This window comes from Zalophus californianus, chromosome 10, assembly GCF_009762305.2.
Source record: "Zalophus californianus isolate mZalCal1 chromosome 10, mZalCal1.pri.v2, whole genome shotgun sequence".
NCBI classification, from domain to species: Eukaryota; Metazoa; Chordata; class Mammalia; order Carnivora; family Otariidae; genus Zalophus; species Zalophus californianus.
In genome coordinates this window covers 59222736-59243865 of record NC_045604.1, presented here as the reverse complement: position 1 = coordinate 59243865, position 21130 = coordinate 59222736, and the positions used below count along the sequence as shown (strand labels likewise).

General features: G+C 38.0%; 1 protein-coding gene across 8 annotated transcripts in view; it reads left to right on the top strand.

The window, feature by feature from the left end:
- The window catches only part of POU2F1 (POU class 2 homeobox 1), a 162510-nt gene that overhangs the window by 9326 nt on the left and 132054 nt on the right, over positions 1-21130 (top strand). For 3 of the 8 annotated variants that reach the window (XM_027610566.2, XM_027610567.2, XM_027610574.2), the window contains exon 2: positions 14130-14155. The exons of 2 other annotated variants lie outside the window; for them this stretch is intronic. The gene's annotated coding sequence lies outside the window, so the exon portion shown is untranslated. Of the gene's footprint in view, positions 1-12101; positions 12291-14129; positions 14156-21130 lie in introns of those variants that run through there. 3 more of the 8 variants (XM_027610575.2, XM_027610568.2, XM_027610577.2) reach the window with 2 other exon arrangements.

The following is a 21130-nucleotide window of genomic DNA, read 5'->3' as shown; positions in this document are numbered from 1 at the left end:
ATTTGTAAATAAGAGAGTTTTCACACTTTTATTTATTTATTTTAAAGATTTTATTTCTTTATTTGACAGACACAGCGAGAGCAGGAACACAAGCAGGGGGAGTGGGAGAGGGAGAAGCAGACTTACCGCTGAGCAGGGAGCCGGATGTGGGACTTGATCCCAGGACCCTGGGATCATGACCTGAGCCGAAGGCAGCCGCTTAACGACTGAGCCAGCCAGGCGCCCCGAGTTTTCACACTTTTAAAAGTCATTGGAGTTCTTTTTTTTTTTTTTTTTAATTCTTTTTAAAATGAATTTTAGGCAGAAGCTTATTGTATAAAAGGTAAGAGTGGAGCTCTTCTGATTGAAATAGTTGTCAGGGGCAGGAAAAGCAAGCATCCTCCCTCTGTTTTCCATTGTGGCCCTTAAGGCACTTCCACAGGATCCTTGAGGACTCCTGCTGAGCACACTGTTTGAAATCTCTTGTCCTTGTTTATCATAAAGGACCTATCTGTTATTCTGTCTCCAAAAATAGCTGATCTCTCAAGCCTTTGCTACTGTCCTAGTTTCTCTGAGTTTAGCACTTAATTTGTGTTCATTTAGCTAATTCAGCACTTCATTATACACAGTCTTACTTTCTTCTCTAATTGAGTTATATAAGTAAATCTTGTCTCCTCTAAGAGCTTTGAGAGCAAGAACACATTGCTAGGGACAGAGTAGACATTTAGCAGATAATGCTTGATTGATTAAATTAGGAGTTCTCAGTCTTTGCTGGGATAAGAATCACCCTTGGAACTTTCTCAACATGCAAAGGCTCAGGCCTTACTCCAGGGTTTTTAATACAGTAGAGATCTGGCCATACCTAGTTTAAAAAAGCTTTACAAATGATTCAGTAGCACTGAATGATTAGGATAATTTAAATTAGGATGGTTGCATTCCAAGACTATTAGACTGTTTTGAACCAGCGGTTCTCAATGTACCAAAAAGGCTCTATAGTGGAAAGAGAAACAGAACTAGGAAACCTAGGTTCGGGGTTCCTGGGTGGCTCAGTTGGTTAAGCGGCTGCCTTGGGCTCAGGGCATGATCCTGGGGTCCTGGGATCAAACCCCACGTCAGCGGGGGCTTCTCCTTCTCCCTCTGCCTCTGCCCCCTGATTGCGTGCGCTCTCGCTCTCTCAAATAAATAAAATCTTTAAAAAAAAAATGGAGGAAGTTGAAGTCTTCTTTCAATACCAAAATTTAAAACAAAAAACACCTAGGTCCTTATTCTGTTTGTAGCACGTGTAGCTTTCTGATGTCTAACTTTTCTGGCCCGTAAGATTCTCATGGATAAATTATGGATTGTTTTCATACTTTTTTTTTCTTTTTAAGCTATGGAATTCTTCAGTACTATCTTTTGGGTGAAGACCAGTAAACACAGATACTTTGAATAGCTTGGCTTTCATCTAGATACCATTTTAATATATATATTACGTATATAGACTGATGGCGTGCTTTGGTGGCTCAGTTGGTTAAGCATCTGCCTTGTCATAATCCCAGGGTCCTGGGATCGAGCCTTGCATCGGGCTCCCTGCTCAGCAGGGAGTCTGCTTCTCCCCTGCCTCTCCCCTGGCTTGTGCTCTCTCTTGCTTACTCTCTCTCTCAAATAAAATCTTTAAAAAATACATAGACTGATAAATTATTGAACACTACATCTGAAACTAGTGATGTACAGTAAGTTGGCTAATTGAATTTAAATTAAAAAAACAAACAAAAAACCCCAAACAAAAAAAGAATATAGAGCATGATAGACTTGATCCTATCTTAGCAATAGAGCTCACATGAGAGAGGTAGTCCAGAAAGGTGGTATTTAGATTTTAAACTTGAAACGTCTTATTAGAATGTGAATGAACAAGGATAGTAAGCTTATCAGGAACTGTAATAGTTCTCAATGTGAGCATGAATTGGATTATAATTAACCAACCTGACTGGTCCTTCTGCATTCACTTAATTCAGTAAATATTTATAGAGCGTCTTTTATTCCTTGCCATTTACCCAATACTGGAAATAGAATAGCCAGTAAGATGGATACAGTTTTTGCCTTCAAAGTTTATAATCTGTTGGGCAAGTCATACATTAAATAACACTGTTCCTACTTAATTGAATAAAATATGGGAAATCCAGAGTACTCTGAGTAAGATACAGCCAGAAGCATAAGATATCTTATGGAAACACCTAATCTGGACAAGAGGATTTGGGAAGGGTTCCCTAAGGAAGTGATGTTTACACTGAGACATGAAGGATGAATGAAAGTTAATCAGTCCAAGGCCAAGTAGGAAGTAGGATTGCAAATGTTCTAAGCAAAGGGCACAGTATATATACATTACTCTTGAAACTAGTGAAAACACAGCACTTTCAAGGAACTCAAGTTTGGTCTGTCTAGTCTAGGAAGAGTAAGATTTAGCTGAAGAGCTGAAGATGATTTTATTATAAGGCTATTTTTATATGATCCTTGTCCTTTTTAATGGCCAAATACACAGGCAAAATCTGTGGAAGAGATTTCATACCCTCCACCAAGTGTATTAATTTCCAGTGACCATAATAACATTTATTAAGTCTTTGTGCCAGTTACAAAATGCTTTATATGCATTTTTGCATTAATCTTCACCATGGCCCATGAGGTGTGTGTAGTTGTCATCCTCATCTTTCACGTGAGAAAACTGTAGTTTAAAGAGGGTAAGTGGCGCATCTAGGTCTCTGACCTGTTTTGATTGTGGCAGTAGGCAATTAAGAGAATTATCATGCTCTTAACCAGTAAATTCTGTTTCGAGTCACTTGGATGATGAAGTATGTACCAACTGTTTATCCTTAGTGCACTTACACCGTTTCCAAGCCCAAATTGTATGGTCTAGAGCCAATTTTATATTCATCTCTAGCTTGCTATTTGGAGAGATGGACACCTGATTACTACATCTATTGTTAACTTAGCTTTCAGGTATCTCCAGATGTTGATTATTAAAAATATTTTGCAGGGTGCCTGGGTGGCTCAGTCAGTTAAGCATCCAGCTCTGTGCTCAGTGCAGAGTCAGCTTGTCCATCTCTCTACTCCTCCCCCTGCTCTCTCTTTTTCTCTAAAATAATAAATAAAATCTTTAAAAAAATATTTTGAAACTGTACAGACTGCTGAATCCGGTAACCCATAAATTCTGAACAATTTGGATTTCTGTTAAGAATTTAAAACTGAAGCTATTTGCAGATGTTAACATTCAGATAATTTTTATTTGGGGAATTGTTTATTTTATATTTTTTCATGACCCAGTTTGCTACTTAGGAAATTAGGACTTACACTGTTGCATATTATTTTGATTAACATGTCTTTAAAATATTTTACAGAGAGGGAGGCAAATCATAAGAAACTCTTGACTTTAGAGAACAAACTGAGGGTTGCTGGAGGGGAGGTGGTTAGTGGGGATGGGCTAAATGGGTGATGGGCATAAAGGAGGGCACTTGTTATAATGAGCACTGGGTATTATATGTAAGTGATGAATCACTAAATTCTACTCCTGAAAATACTACACTATATGTTAACTAACTTGAATTTAAATAAAATCTTGGAAGAAAATATAAATAAAATATTTTAACGTTTAATGAGTTGTGACTTAAAATTGATGTACAGGGAAATACCATGCATTTGTTTACCATTCCCTTTACCCCTTGCCAAGCTGTTACTAAACCAGGGGTGTAGCTTTCAGTTGAGGAAACATGGTGGTTGATCATTGTTTCTGATAAGTTAGTCATTTAATAATATTGGTGTTCTCAACCATATATACCCTGTTTAGTCTTGTCCAGTGTCACCCTGTTTAATTGTTATGCTGTTTGTATCTGAAATATTTTTCTTTACACTGCCTTGCTGAGAGCCACTCTCCCCCACCCCCACTCCCCTGGTGCTTTCTCATGCAGTCAGCCGAGAATGCTGTTTAGGAAGACTAATATATATATACTTACATACCAATCAGTTAGAAAGGAATTGGTGAAAATCCTTTGATATTATGATAGACATTGTAAACATCACTATAGCCTGGGAAGACAAATTAATAATTTAATGAGTATTGCTGTAAGAAATCATGTTGTGAATTCAGGAACTTAGGCTATAGTGTCAGAGCCATTGCCAGCTCATGGTGCTGGAATCTTGTCTTATCAGTAATGTACTGCTATAAGGACCAGTATGATGTTGGTTCAATTATTGAGCCCCTTTCCGGAATGTGCTCGTGAGTATGTGCAGACACATACCCATTGGTGCATAGTGCATCACCCTGAATGTGCCTGACCCCTCATGTCGGTGCACATAATTTTAAAAAGGAATCGTAGTGTACATCTGTTACGTAACCTCCCCCCCTCCTCTTTTCTTAAATTTTTGCAAGGCTCCCTATTTAGGATTTTTTCAGGCCAGTAAAATAAACAGTTTTTTTTTTTTTTTGCTAGGTGTAACTTTGGGTAATTTCAAGGCTAACTTTCTTTCTCCCCCCCCTTTTTTTTAAGATGTCTCAACTTTATTTATTTAGTTGAATAACTTCTAGGGGCATAAATAACAAATGACAAATTAATTGTTGAATTATGACTCAGGGTGGCCATAGCTGATCAAGGGTGATTCTTAGGTTAAACGGAGAGGCGCAGTGAAGTCAGCAAAGGGGCAATTTTTACCTTGTCTTATAAAACTAGAAAATACTGACATGGCTTCAGGTTTCAGTTCTTCAAAACTAATATAACCTGCCTTTTTTTTTTTTAAGAGGTTTTATTTATTCATTTGAGAGAGAAAGAGTGCGGGGGGGGGGGGGGGGACGGGAGAGGAAGAGAGAGAAGCAGACTCCCCACTGAGTAGGGAGCCCTGACATGTGGGGCTTCATCCCAGGATCCTGAGATCACGATCTGAACCTAAATCAAAAGTCAGACGGTCAGCTGACTGAGCCACCCAGACGCACCATAACCTGCCTTTTTTATCTAACAGTTGTTCATGAGTATTCTTCCACATCTCCCCTCATCCTTTTCAGTGGTTACGCAGTATTTTATTGTATAGGTGGACCAACTAATTTACTTGATCCTTTTGATATGTTAGATTTTTTCCCCATAGATATAAGCATCCATCTATAATGGTGTTTTTTTTTTAAAGATTTTACCCAACATGGGGCTCAAACTCACAACCCCGATTGAGGTGCATGCTCCACCCACTGAGCCAGCCAGGCGTCCCTATAATGTTTTCTTTTTTAAAAATAAATTCTTAGGAATAAGAATTGTAGGATAAAAAAATCATGGCTTTAAAAATTTTAGCTATGGGGACGCCTGGGTGGCTCAGTTGTTAAGCGTCTGCCTTCGGCTCAGGTCATGATCCCAGGGTCCTGGGATCGAGCCCTGCATCAGGCTCTCTACTCAGCGGGGAGCCTGCCTCTCCCTCTCCCACTCCGCCTGCTTGTGTTCCCTCTCTCATTGTCTCTCTCTGTCAAATAAGTAAATAAAAATAAATAATAAAATTAAAATTTTAGCTATGTTGTCATTGTATATTTTTACCTACAATATATATTTTATCTGCAGCATTTAATAGTACCAGTTTCCCCACAAGCTCTTTTAAATTTTTGCTATGTTGATAGATGAAAAGTATTAACATATTTTCATTTTCATATTTTACTGTAAGTCGGGCATCTCTTTAAATTTTTTTTATTTTTCTGTATATTTTTCAAATGTAAAACTGATTTTTTTTTCCTTGCTGTATTGCCCTGGTTCCAGCCTTTCAGAATACTTGTGGTTTTCCTGAAAATTTATAATTTAAATATTCTCTTTCCATGAGTACCTCCCCATTCTTCCATCTAATTAATTCTTACCCATCTTTTGAGAAGTAGTTTAGGGATGAGAGAAGAGATTGGGTCACCTACTGGGAACTCTTCAACTTCCCTACTCCCTTCCCCATTTCCAAGTCCGAGTCAGAGTTAGAGACCTTTTCTCTGTTTCTGTACATCCTATTCAGCCATCTATGGTAGCACTTTTAATTACTGGTGAACTTGTTTCTCTTTTCCAGAATAACCTAAGCTCTGTGAGGTTAAGGACTGCATTTTGTCCCTGACATTTAACTCATGCTTCCTATGTATTTGGTGCCTAACAGGGATGTGTTTGTTTTTTGCTTTTACAAAATTAATTTTACATCTGTTACACCAAACAGCATTTTATTTTTTTTTAAAGATTTTATTTATTTGACAGAGAGAGACACAGCGAGAGAAGGAACGCAAGCATGGGGAGTGGGAGAGGGAGAAGCAGGCCTCCCGCGGAGCAGGAAGCCCGATGCGGGGCTTAGTCCCAGGACCCCGGGATCATGACCTGAGCCGAAGGCAGACGCTTAACCACTGAGCCAACTGGGCGCCCCACCAAACAGCATTTTAAACACTGACCTATATAAACTCCCTAATAAGATAAAGCAAAGACAAAAGTATCATCTTAGAAACAACACCATCACTTAACAGTCTTCAAGCATTATTGCAGTTTAACTTTCATAATTTTGACAACGTAGACAGCTAGTTTTAACAAAGAACACTTAAGCAGATATGACTGCTTTATTAGGTAAGAATTTTACCGACGTTACCTATATTAAGGTGGAGCTGATCTTCCCCAGGCTGTACAGTGCGGAGAAACCTGTGGCCCTTTCCGCTGCCTTTGCACGTGTCAGCCCTGGCATCTCCCGGTCCTGGGGGACTGGTTTGGTGATGCACGGGGGTGGGGGGGTGGGGCAGGATTTCTTCTGAGAGCTTTACGGCGTGGACCAGTGAAGGATAACCTCTGAGATTTTGTATGTGGAATCCTCACCAACCCTGTAAGACCTGGGGACTCTCAGACCCGTGTAGCGGGGTCCAGCTTGCTCCTGGGCAACCCCGAAGGCTTCGAGCAGACGGGCTGGTTTACACCGCGCTGGCCAGGCCTGCCGTGGGTGGTGCCTTAGGAACTGGGCGTCTGCGGCCGCGGTGCCCCGGAACCGCCCGTGCGACCCGGTCTGGCCGGGTGGGCGGGGTCGGGAGCGCGGAGCAGCGGGCCGCCTACCCGCCCCCCCCCCCCGGACTCCCCCCCCCTCCCGGCCCGCAGAGCCAAACCTCCTGTGCATTTGGGAGTGCCCATGGCTTCGTTTCAGCGGATGGCCGCTGCCAGCCAGGGAGGGTCAACAAGTGTTGATGGAGTGGTGTTTTGATTTTCACATTTTCTTCTATTAGTGTACTTCTAGTGGAAGAGGAGAATGAACTTGTATCCTTAAGAGAGCCTGGGGTTATCACAAAATGAAAAAATGTCATGGCCCATGTAATCTAAAATTAGTAATTATGAAGTCTTCTTTTTCGTAACACATTGGTGTTTGTTTTAGATACCAAATATTTAAAATTATACAACTTTGAGTAAAATTTACTTTCTAAGGAGATCTAGCATGTTTATCCTGTGCCTTCGACTACTCTCAGTGAACCTTGGTATATTGATCTCCCACCATAAGAAGCACATAGGGAAGTGAAAAGAGCTCTGTCTCTGGAACTGGACAGATCTGGGTTGGAATCTTGGCTTTGCCATTTACTGGTTGTGGGCCAATGGGCTAGTTATTTAGCCTCTTTGTAGTATTCTACAGAATAATTTATTTTGTTTAACAAGTTTATGCATAGCATATATTTTCTGAATGCTTAGCGTTTACAAGGCACTCTTCTGAGTTTGTGTTGGTAACCGCCATAGTGCTTGCCTTTATGGAGTATCCCATGTGCCAAGGTTCTCTTCTCTGTGGCTGTTAACACATTTGCTCTCTTTCCCTGGATCTGTAGCTAATTTCCCTTCCACTTAGCAGAGCTTCAGTGACAGCCAAGTCTTACTAATCTGGAACGAGCTTGTATGCAGACTAACCATTGTTTAAAGGAAATAGTGCATTTTTGAAAGAATAAAAAACGATTGGCAGAAACATCTACGTATTCTAAGTGATCTCTCATTGACCCTGTATGGTAATCAATAAATGCTGGCTGTATTTATCATCTTGGTAGTCAGATGCTTTCTTTTTCTAGCCATCTATTAGCTGTGCAGTCAGAGAGAGGGGACAGTTTGTAGTCTGGGTAGGGACTGGTCAGCTCTGGCACTGTGATCTTGGAGAGCAGAATCATACCTCATCCTTGTACAATATGTTCCTTTTAGCACAGGGAGAGTAGTAGAGTGAGCATAAATTTTTACTCTGTGTGCTCTTAAGACAGTTTAATTTTTTGCTCAAATATTTGGGAGGGGAAGGGTAAAGGAGGACTGGAAGGATAATGCTGTTTGGGCAGTCTAGGAGTTTATTTAGACTTGATATACTTGATGGAACTCAACCTAAAATCTTTCCAGTGCTGGATTGAACTGGGGTCTAACCTTCAAGCAAACATGGGGTTCTCTGAGGCATGGGGAACAAGAAATATAAAGAAGCTGACAATAAGGAATAGAATTTAACTTCTGAATAGAGATGGCTCAATAGTGTTATGTGTGAACCAGAGTTGACATAGAGCCGTGACAGCATTGTAAAGTCTCTTGGTGGCTAGGAATGATGACAGCAACCTTGAAGGAGAGGTTACCCAGCAGAAACATGATCATGCTTGTTGTGGAGTTTAAATATCTATCTAGATCGCGCTGGGTTAGTTAGAAAGCTGAGTGGTCAGTAGTCTCAGATTGTTGCAAAGCATAGGGTTTTTCCTAGTATTTGCGGGGTGGGCGGAGGCGGGGAAGGGCTCAGATAAGACACAGCTCATGGTAACAATCTGTTTTTCTAGGTAGTACCCTTTTGGACATTTTTATCAAACAGTTTTTATGTTTTCTTTGTCAACTTTAACATTTTTACAGTGTTGAGTGATACCTGTGGAATAATAAACATTTCTAAGAATGGTATATAACCTTAATTATGCAGTAAGTTTGGTTAAGTTTACACAGTCATTTTTTAATTTGTCTCATTTCATTTGTCTAATTTATATAAATAAATAAATAATTTGGGATATTCCCTCATCTTTTCTCTGTACCCCTTCTTAATTTCCCTTCCCTCTTTCCCCAGTTAATTGAGAGTTGGCTGGATTTTATTTTTTCAATCCATACATCCTATTTTCCAAATCCTTCCTCCCCCTTGACTTCTCATGTGACTTTTTAACTGACCCCTTAAATTTAAAAAGACAGTTGTTCTTATGATGCATTAATGCAGACTCTCCATTTGTTTCATTTTGTCCCCTCCCCCCAAATTTAAGGTGTTTTTTAAAGATTCATAAACTAGCAAGAAATGCAGAATAAAGATGTAAAATAAAATGAAAGGCCTAATATAAAAATCTAATATTTGCTTTCAGTGGAGCATAAATATTTCTCTAAACTTCATATTAGATGGTGCCAAAAAAAAAACTAGTCCATTTATGCCCATAACATTTAAAAGCAAACACACTTTTGTTTTAAGAAGAGCGCAGTTCCTTGACACTAAGATTAGAAGGAAATTTCTCCTCTGAGGCCCTATAAACAGGACCCCATGTTGTGGAATGGTCAGTGGCCTCATTGTAGCCTACTATGGATGCACCAGCAAATTTCGTAATGTCCCTCTATAGGCCAAACATAATCAGAGGACCTCAAATAAAGGCATTTATGTGGTGGAGAGGTGAGGATAATTCAGAACAGAGTCTGAGCTAAAAGAGGAAGAGATTTTGGAATAATTAGAAGGATAGAGGTAGTGCGTATCCTTTAGTCAATCTTCTATAGATATTCCTTTTCTGAACTTTATGTTGAGGAAGGAAGTGTATCTCTATTCACATTAGTACAGGAGTACTGGCAGTAAGAAGTTTTTTCAGAATAAATATCGGGCTGCACTGGGTTTGAAATTCTGTTTGTTCGTACTTATTATTGAAGGTGTAGAGAGAGAAGGCGGTCTTGTTCAGGAAGACTAGTCGGCTGTTCAGGTGGCCCCTCAAAGGGGTGTTACCACATTGGCAGGCTTATTGGCAGGCCTCCTTCTAACCAAATACAGGATCAGACAGAAATAGAAACAATGCTTGCTGGTGTTAACCTATCATGAGAAATATACTTGCGTGGTGGACTAGAATTGTTGGCCATTCAACAGTGTGTAATCTTGCTTTAGGAGAAGCCAAATTATAATCAGAAGAGTTGCTTAATGACTCTTCCTTGGTCAAGGCCAAGGAAATTAATTAATTATGCTAATGGTCAGGACATACCTTTTCTGCTGGCTAAGGTATATTTTGCCCTGAACGGTGCTGGGCACATCCTAAAAATTTTTCTTTTCTAGGCTTCCTTTTCCTATTGTCAATCCAGGCACTGTCCTCTAAAAACATTGCTTGCCACTGACAGAGAAAACTTGGTTAAATAGTCTACTTAAAAGGTGTTATAAATAAGGGAAAAGGTTGATACTTGATATTTGGATTACGTGTTCAACTCCTCATGTTGTCCTTGTTGGCCAAGCTGTTAAGGCATAGTTAGCTCTCAGTTCTAATAAGTATGTTTATGTTGCATAGTTTTTACTGCTTTGCCACAGTAAAAGAACATAGCTAAAAGTGCTGCCCATAGGCAGCAGTTCAGGGGGTAATTTTAATGCATATGACAGGTGTACACATGCCTCATAAACTGCTCTGGTGGCTTGTATTTTGGCATTGTAGCCAAATTTGATACTCCCATCCCACCTTTTCCTTTTATTTTCATTCCAGCAGGTGCTGGGAATGCTAGAAGCAGATTACATAGCTGCTTGAACAACAATATGCTTTGAAAAGTGATCACTTTAATGCAGACATGGAAGTTTCCTCTCAGCATTAAACCAGAGTTTAGGAGCCTGGAATGATTGAAATTGACATTAGGTAGAGGGACAGGGTGGCATCAGGGCAGTTGGCTGTCTGTTTGAAAAAAGAATTTGTGTGTCAGGGTCATTCCTTATGCCATACACAAAAATGAGTTCTGGAGAGATTAAAGATTTAAATGTTTAAAGAAAAACTCAGAAAAGTACTAGGACAAAATTAGGGATAATTTTAGTTTAGTTTTGGGAATGGAAAGCCTTTTTGACATGACACACAACTCATAAAAAGATTTGATAGATTTAATTGTGTAAAATATGTAAGGTTCTACCTGCCAAAAGAATCCACAGATATGTATATAATGTGTGGAGAAAATATTAGTAGCCTATATGATAGAGTTAATTTTTTCTTTTTTTTTAGAAGATTTTATTTATTTATTTGACAGAGAGAGATACAGCGAGAGAGGGAACACAAGCAGGGGGAGTGGGGGAGGGAGAAGCAGGCTTCCCACTGAGCGGGGAGCCCAATGCAGGGCTCAATCCCAGGACCCTGATATCACGACCTGAGCCGAAGGCAGACGCTTAACGACTGAGCCAGCCAGGTGCCCCTAGAGTTAATTTTTTTTCTTAATGTATTAAATGGTCTTAGACATCCAAAATAAATGACAAATACCTCAAGAGAAAAATGGACAAAATGTATGAATAGCCAGTTCACTTAGGAGTATAAATGTTTCAGTCCTGATTCTCAGCTGCAAAGACAGAAAGATAAAAAATGACTCTTCAAGTCAGAAAGATAAAAAAATGAAAGGATGAAGAAATTGCAAGATGTGTGCTTTGGGTGGGGTAGTGGGGAAATTAACAAGGTAGGGGAAAGAATAGAGTTGAAATGAATTCTGGCAATTATGTAGAGGTAATTTATGAGTGGTTTTATATACTTGGTAACTTTATTGCTTTAAAGGAGGAGAAAAATATTTAAAATCAGGCAGTAGTTAAGTAGTGAAGGGATTCCTGCCATTTCGGACTTATGTGGGACAACAGATAAGTGACTTGGGTTTATGCCTTGCCTGAGCTTGTGCAGTAATTGTTAATTTGTTCCAAGAAAAGTGTCTCACAGATAATTGAAAGTCATCTGTTGTTTTAACTCACTTTTTCTTGTGCTGCTGCACAGACATCTTTAATAAATGCTTCCAGTGTCCTGATGAAGGTACTGTTTTTGTGGTGGTTTGAAGCCCTACCCGAGTTTTTCAACATTATGTTTATGGGAATTTGCATTCTGATTCAGAACTCCACTCTGGAACTTTTGAGTTAGGGGACCCCTTGTTTTGTAATGAACTTGTCACCAGGAGATGGGAGTTAACCAGCAGCCCTCCTTCTCTCCTCGTTCTCACCGGCCAGTATAAAGCAGTAACCTTAGCACAGCATCTCTTCTGTTGTGACCTACTTGTCTTCTCCAGGCAGGACTCCAAATGGTCTACAGAAGCTTTTTTCTAGTGCCAGGTGAAATAACTCCTTTAAAGAGGAGTCAGAAATCTCCTTGCTTCTAGGTACTGCTGGGTTGTAAACATAGTAATATCAGCAAAGTTAATTGAGCAGATGCAGTGATGCTGTTCTAAGAATTTTAAAGCAAAATTTGCTATAAGTAGATAAGTTAGCAGCAAGTTTTGTTGCTTGAGCTGAAAAATTAATGAACAATTTCAGTTGGCGGTATTAGCTTAAGATGAAATGGTTCTGTGTTATATAAAATAATGTATCAGGTTTGTTTTTAGCTCATGTGCCAGTCACTGTTTTTGTTTTTTGCCTCATTTGATCCTCACCTCAGCACTATGATGTACTTAATGTTATCTGTGTTTTATAGATGTGGAAACTGAAGCACAGGGAAGTTATGTAATTTTCCAGTGTTAATGAGGAATTGATGAACTTAAATTTAAAATAATTTAATAAGAGTATTGCTTCCAGGTTCCAGCTAACTTTAGTTGACTTCCTTATTTGATTGGTTAGGGAAGATATTAACAGCAGAAAATCTGTTATTGTCAATTGCTTTTTTCAAAGATTTGGAAATGAAGTTGTCTGTTGAGTGTTTTTTAGGAATAATTATGCATTTAAGCGCTGCTTACTCCTTTGCACTTGTATAAAGTATTGTGGACATTAATTGTGGATGAAGTAAGAAGCACCAGCTTTAATACTTTTTGTTTGGGGCATTGAGGTATCAATTCTGAGTTGTTCAGCTTATCTAGTGACAAAGTAAATGCCACGAATGCAACTTTCAGCACTAAAACAGTGATAGAAGAGAAACAGTAGGACATGGACATCTTTAAAACGTATGTGTGTGCCAAGCTTTATGTCTGGACCTCTTGGAAGAGCTGTTTGCCCTTGATAATTCTGAAAGACTGTTAAAACTGGTATTTGAAAAACAGAATGAAAAGTTCATGGTGTAAGAACCCAAATCACAGAACTTTCTTACACTGGTGACATGTCAAAACAGTAAATGCTTGAGTCTATCTCAAAAGATGGTCTGAGCTATAGAATTGACTGGATTTTGTCCTGAGATAGATGAGAAAAACAAATGGATGCTTTTTTCCCATAGCTTAACTTTTACTTACGTACCCTTTATGTAAAATTACTCCAAATCAGGAACCACAACGTAACTGATGTATGTGGACCCAACTTTTCATATTTGGAATTGTTACTTGTTTTTATTATCATAGTAAGAAAAAATGAAGAACCTTCATGAGTTTGTACTAATTGTTTTGCTGTGAATTGAAACTTTAGATATAGTAATATATTTATGATATCTGCTTTTGATAGGATAAATATCTCTACATGAATAATCAATTAAGAAAATGGTCTATCAGTCATATTTATTAATGTGCAAACATAATCTCTCTCTTTCTCTCTCGTTCCTTAGTATCCCAAAATGAATTCTTTCTTTATTTGTGTTGAATTTTGAGGAATTGTCTCTGAGTTGAGAAAGGATCTCTTATTCTTTAGTGCTTCTATATAACTTACGTTTGCCTGCTGCTGCTTTCATCTCTGCTTTATTTTTTAACTTGGGGCATTATTGCATGGTAATTAAGAATACTAGCCCAGGAATCTGACAAATTGATGTTTGAATACCTGACCAGTACCTTTCTTCCTTCAGCAAATATTTCAATGCTTACTATGTGTCAGACATTATTTTAGGCACTTAAAAAAAAAAAAAGAAAGAAAGAAACTAGGCTCTGAGAATTTACCTGTAAAAATCCTTCCTTACATAGTTATGTTTAGGACTAAATGTGGTAATAATGTACATAAATTGCTAAGCACGTTGCCTGGAAATTGGAATCCAAAAATTTTTCCTGCCCCAGAACTTGTAATTTATATAAGCTCTTTCTTATTATTTTCAGATCTTTTGATGACTTGGAACCTCATGGTAAAAACGCAAGTGTAAACAAGTGCTGTAATTTTTAATGTGTCATACAAAGTTACAAACGTACAAAGCAAATGATTATCCATATTTAAAAAGGATCCTTTGATTTTAAAATGTTGTCAATAGATAAGCAGTAAACTGTAGAAGGCAAAATTTTCTGATATCAAATAAGACAATAAAGTCAACACCATGTTTAGTGTTATATAACTTTTATTCTTTGCAAAGTAGATTTTATTTTTCATTTTTTTTTTTAAAGATTTATTCCAGGGCACCTGGAGAGAAAAGAAAAATGTTAAAATCATAAGGAAGAGAAAACACATTTACAGTACTGTACAGATATTTATTGAGAAAAAATCCCCATATAGGTGGGCCGGGCCAGGACAGGAGTGGGGGGCCTGGCTGGGGAATAGCCATGTTCTGCAGCCTGGTGGCCTTGGCTCAGCAGGGGCAGCTGCAGGGTGGCCTGAGGCAACAGCAGCTACTGACCTCCAGAGTGGGGTACCGCACCTTGCAGGGATCCTAATATTACATATTTATTACATAGCCGTTTCCCAGCAGCATCTTTAAGGAAATGACACAAACATAACAGGAAGAATAGCAAATGTTATAAAAGCCAAAACATCTCTGAAATTTATCATAGCTGCTGTGAGAACACAAAGCACAATTTTATCGTAGTCATTGAAACTTCATGTCATTAGTAGGAGGAAAGAATGCAGGTACTCAGGGTACTTGATTGACAGATGGAAAAATAGAATCTAACTAACATTGCATTATCCTTGTAGGACCTGAGAAGCCAGAATGCTTGGTTTCTTGTCCAAATTTTGGAAAAGTTTCCACTACCCATTTTGCCACTGTTACTTCCGTGGTCTTAATCTCTATGGGCAAAAATTTCCTTATCTGGTAAATGGGGCCATGATGAAGAAGGTTCTGTCTATCTTCAGAATGTCTTAAGATGCCCTGCATTGGGGTAGAAAGAAAATGAATGACCAAAGCTATGCTAAATCTTGCCATCCAAAAAAGAATGGATATGAAAATTTCATTTTCTCTTCCCAACTTTTCCCTCTTTCAGATCTCTTCCTCTTTCCCTCTTTTGTGTATTGTTTCAAATTTTCTGAAAATACTACATCCCCAATTGACTTTCAGTTTTGAGCTATATAGTACTTATGAGGCTTCTGTTTTCTTAGTAGCTGGGAACATGGGATTTTGTAAGTTCTCTTTTTTCCTACCCCTAATATGATAATCTAGGATACATACTCTACCATACAGTTAACTTGTGGTTAGGAATTCTGTTGTTGGTCAGTAATGTAAGTATAATAAATCTTTATGACTTATTGGACAAGAAAAGGAAAAATAGCTTGGCTTTGATACATGTTTTACATACATATGTTGAAAAGATGTGCTTAAAAAGTTAGCTTAAACAAAAAGTGCAGGTGCAATAATTACAGCATACAAACCATTCATATTTTGAATGTTTAAATTTTTCTGCCTTCAGGGGTTTTTTTGAGGTTTATGCAGAGAGAGAACAATGGACACTTGTCAGTTTCTGATCACCAGTGAGGGTGAAGTATCAATTTCTGGTATTAGAATGCACTATGGTTTATGAAAGGTTGTGTGGTTGGAAGTTGTATATTTTGCTTTCCAAAGTATGTAACAGTTTTACTTCTTTTAAACCATTATCAGATTTATTTTGGAAAGACTTAGTTGTTTGAGTAATATGTGTGTAAGTTGTTTGAGTAATGTGCTTGTATATTCTGAATTTAGAAATATTGCGGAAATTTGTGTGTGGTAATTCTTTGGAGTGCAATGCTCTTTAAGGACTTGGGGTAGTTATATCTTCTTAACTTAAGAGTTTTAACTGTAGCACATTTTATAAATGATAGACATTAAGTTAGTAGATGAACTTGTTTGCTCTCTTGCGGAAAACAATCCTCTAAGACTAGAATAGCTGATTTATTCATTTATTTTAATAAATTTATTTATTTTAATTCATTGTTACCCATTGAATACAATGTTATACTGATTTACATACATCACTTACTCTTAAACCCCCTGAACTTTAATTAGAAAAGGCGGCTCCCATCCTGGAAGAACTCACAATTCAGTTTGGGGGAGGGGGAAGACAGATGTATCAATGGAAATTATAATACCCTGATAGATACTGTGAGAAAGTAAACCCAGTGTGCTCTGGACAAATAGAGATTCACTTAACCCAGTTGTTTAGCAGGGAGGAGGGAGAGGAAGAGCCAGGGGAGATGCATCAAAGAAGACCCAGAAGGCTAATAGAAATTAGGTTGGAGATATGGGGGTCAGGGAAGTCCACTACATTCTCTGTAGTGCACTGGGCACAAGAATATCTAAATAGTATTTTAAGTTTTTAGCTAGAAGAATAGCTAACATTCCATATGCTGCTTATTATGTGCCAGTCACCATTCCAAGTATGTTCTGTGTATTAACTTGTTTCATTTTCACACCACCCTGTTACATAGGTATTATAAATATCCCCATTTTACAGATGAGGAAACTGAGGCACAGAAAGATGCAATAACTTGTCTAGGAAATAACATGGCTAGGAATTGAAGAGCTGGAAATCAAACCCAGGCTGTCTGATTTCAGAGTTTGGGCTTTTACTATGCAAGAAGTTAAACTATGGGTTGCATTGGAGATAAACCCCTTTTAATTAACTTGTATTTCTGAAGCAAATATATTATTTTCGTAAAGCGTGAAGCAATGGATCCTATCCATTTCTTTCTGCTTCTGGAGGAATGTTGGACATCTTTATCTTCTCCTTGCCTCCAAACTTGCCCCAGTTACCAGCCCTCTTAAACCTCAGCGTGATCCAACTTTATTTCGGCTCCCTTGCATAGCAGCCTTTTCCTTCTTTTCTTTCCTTTTCTCCAAGCTTCTTTGAATATAATGTAAACTCATAAACTCATAAACTCTCTTCATCTGCTATATGCCTTTAATTCCCTCCTCCACCCATTGAAATATGGGTTCTAAAGAAAGATTCATGAGGACACTTACTGGATTGTGGAGGACCAGCCTGTAGGGCTGTGCCTTCTATTTTTAATTTTGCTAATAGTGCTTGGAAGCCCAAAGTGTATAAGTGGAGAAGGCAGTCAGATGGAATCTGCCAGGACTGGGAGCTTTGTTGGAATGTACAGCAGAAGGACAAGGAAGCAAAGGAGTGGAAAATATTGACAAGAAAGTCATTAATGGACCTTGTGGTCTCCATGGAATTGAGATGGAAGTGAAGAAAGGAGCAAATTAATGGTCTCAGGGAACGTGGGGGGCAGGAGGTCTGCCTAACTGACTTGTTGAGTTGGAGAATAGTAGGTCTTTAATGGGATTGAGGGAGTGACAGATCCAGGAGGAGTGGGGTTGCATTGAGAGAGTTTAAGGTGTTAGAGGAAGAAGAGTTCTGGGTGGTGATGGGGTTCAAGATTTGGCCATAGGTGTGAGTGACAGGATACTGATTCCCTAGGGTGTGGAGGGGCCTTGTGTGTGCAGTGAGCACTGTGATGAGCCATGAAAGAATGAATGCAGAATTTGCAAAAATGCTCTTTATTATCTCTGCCCCTTGCTAGCTGTTAGATGGAAGATACTCATTTTATTAATGGGGATGTGTTTACTTTTGTAATTGACATTTTATTTTTGTTTGCATAGAATAATGCAAAGGCTTCAGTGACAAGGAACATTATTTGTTTGATCAGATTGTTGTGCCTTCTTTTTGGTATATTTCCTAGCGTAACTACTCATGTTAGCAGTATTTTGACCTTATCTGTCATTCTGGGCATCTGTTCTGGCATTTTCTTTCCAAAAATCAAAGAAGAGAAAAGGATATGAGATGAAGATGTGGATGGACACTCATCTTTAGTTCAGAGTGTTTGAATTATGCTGATAGGTTTGGGGAATGTTCACCTGGATCAGGTAGAAAGAAAGCAGTAATCACGGCTGGGGAAATATTGTTTTCTTTTTGTTGTTCTTGTATGTAGATTCTTATCAAAATTTGAATTACGGTGTTTAAATTTAGTAAAAATGGAAAATGATGCTTAATAGTACTTTTATTTTTGAGGATGTCACCACAGGAACATCAGGAAAAAATGTAATCCTATGTTTGAGAGAATTAGTTTATTGTTAGCCTCCCCCCGAAAGGATAGTACTTTGGGATTAAACATTGATGTACATAAGCAACAAAGGTTGTGTACACTCTGTTGGTTTTCTATGAGCTTTGGGCGTAACTGTACTTTTAGTGGACTCTGGAAGCCCCCCCTTTTTTTATTTAAATCAACAGAATGCATCAAACCGACTCTAAAAAATGGTTTCTAGTAATCTCACAGAGGAACTCTAAGTGCCTGGAATATATTACATACTTCAGTTTTCTGGTGTACTAGAGCATTATTTTAAAAATATATCTTAACACCCTGTCTACTTTTATTGTAAGTTATTTTATTTCTTCAAATTTTGTTACCTTTCCTACTTAGGTTTAGATTAGATTAAAAATGAATACACAGACTTTATTTTGCTAGGATTCTATAAAAACAAGTTACTGTGTTATTTTAGTAGTTTCAGAATTGTGTTCCTCAGGAGATCAGTAAAGATTTAACCAACAACAGTTTCAGATAATAGTGAGATTGATGTGTGTGTGTGAAACAGAGAGAGGTATTATAAGAAAATCTCATGAGCAGACTATGAGGTTTTTAGCTTTAAAACTAATCTTGAATTCATTTGTACCTCAGAAAATTAGAGACAATATTTATCAATATTTTCCTGAGTATGGAGAGAAACAGAATTTAGAGAATTTTAATTAATGCTAGTGGGAAATTTTAATTTTGATTTTCTTTCATGTTCTCTCCATATCAGGTACTAGGAAAATTGCATTTTTCCATTAAAAGGTCATACTTAGAAATTCTCCTGGTTTGACAGCCTGAGCTTGTTGTTCTGACTATAGGGTGTTTCCTGCTTGACATAATAGGCTTTGCAAAGTGAGTGAAGACATCATACCATTTTTTGTCATCACTGAATATATGGTATGACAAGCTTCATGATGTATAATGTAAAATACTTTTCTGTATTTTGTCATTAAGAGACAAGTGTGAGAAAATAGATATGACCTAAGTAATATTAAACTTTTCCTGTTTCTTCTTGATACATTGATTATTTAAGTCAAAATGTATTTCTTTTCTAAGGGTTGGCAGTTTTCTCCACGTTTTTAAATGTGCTTTCTTATCTTTTTATGTCATAACAAGATCCCTCTAGATGCTTCTACAAATAAAGGCCATCCTATTTGCTATTAGGATTATCTGAACAGACACCTCTGGAGAGACTATATTTAGAACCAGTAGTTCAGGTTTCATGTGTTAATGTCTTTGCAAATGAGGAGAAGCACAGATGTTTGCAGTTTCTTTGTAGAATATACCTGCAAAACAGCAGTCCGCACGAGTTCCTCCCTGAAAGACTTGAGGAATTCAAGTGTGCTTTTCCAAAGTGCTATCCAAACTTAATTCCTGTATAGTTTTCCATATTGAAGAAGCCCATGCAGGAATTGCTAACACGAAATTTTGTAGGGGGACCTAAGATTCCCAAATCTGTTTTCAGTGTTAATTTTTTCTCACCATGAAGGGGAACTAGCCCCATAATAATCTCCATTGTTGATAATTTGAGAGCACAAACCAGATAATTATCTGTGTTCTGTATAATTGTGTAGTAATGAAGTTACAGCTTTTATTAGGTTTGGTTTTTTACTTTTTTTGCAAACTCCAAATGCAAGAATGTTCATAACTGAGCCACAAGTGGCCAAATGAATAGTATTTCTGGCCAATAGAAAAGGTTAAAAAAATTCAGAGTGTAACTGCATTTGATAGTTTTCTTGCTCACAGCAGCGTCACGTTAACGTGGATGACTAGTTTATAGTTTTCATTCTGATATGTGTTGACGCTAGAAAAAAAAAAGCACATATCCCTCTAGGATGGCATTTCTAATATTTCTTATGCCAAAGACTGCTGGCTGGCATTTTGCCAGGAGCTTTGGGTATTGACTGATTTATGTATGTATTTAATTCAAATTTACATAATCTAGTTGGGCCTTCGGGTTTTTAAAAAATGGCCTTGTTTTATTGCAGTACGGTTTTCATTACAATGCATATTTTTAAATGGACTGGCCCAAAGAGCCCGTTATGATGAGTTTGCTAATGAAATATGTCTGAAACTTGGACAAACTTGATCATCAAGGGACAAGTTCACTTATGAGGCCAAGAGTTTCACTTCAAAAGGGAACCTATAGTACTTACTTTTAATGGTTTGAATTATGCTTTTATCTCTCATCAGCCCAAGAGTTTGTATTTGAGGGTCAGAGACACAACTTTTAGCCTCTGAGAATTTACTCTCTGTACAACAAGGTGTCATTTTTTCCCCCACTAACATGTTTCATCCTTTATTTTTCTAGGTTTTTTTTTACCCCAGAGTGAAACTTGGAACTATATTAAGGATTTTTTTTAAAGATTTTATTTATTTATTTTAGAGAGAGAGAGAGAGCGCATGTGGGTATGAGCGAGTGTGAGCAGGGGGAGCAGAAGAAGGGGGCAAGCAGACTCTGCACTGAGAGCGGAGCCAGATGTGGGCCTTAATCCTGAGATCATGACCTGAGCCAAAATCAAGAGTCTGTTGCTTAACAGACTGAGCCACCTAGGCACCCCTATATTAAGGATTTTTTATTTTAAGGAAATACATTTCCTCCTGGATTTTTTTTTTTTTTAACTTGGTGCTAGGTTTGTTTGTCTCAATGTTTCTGGAAAAGAATAAAACATATTGGCTGAAGGAAATTTTAATGTCTTTGCTGTTACTATTTCATTTTTTCCTATTTGCTCTCTGCTTTTATGATGCAACTAGAAAAAAAAATAAGGCAACTTTTTTTTTTTCAAGAGGAAAACTTTGGATAATCCACCTCAAACCAGGAAAATGCCTTAGTGTTCTTTAAAAACAT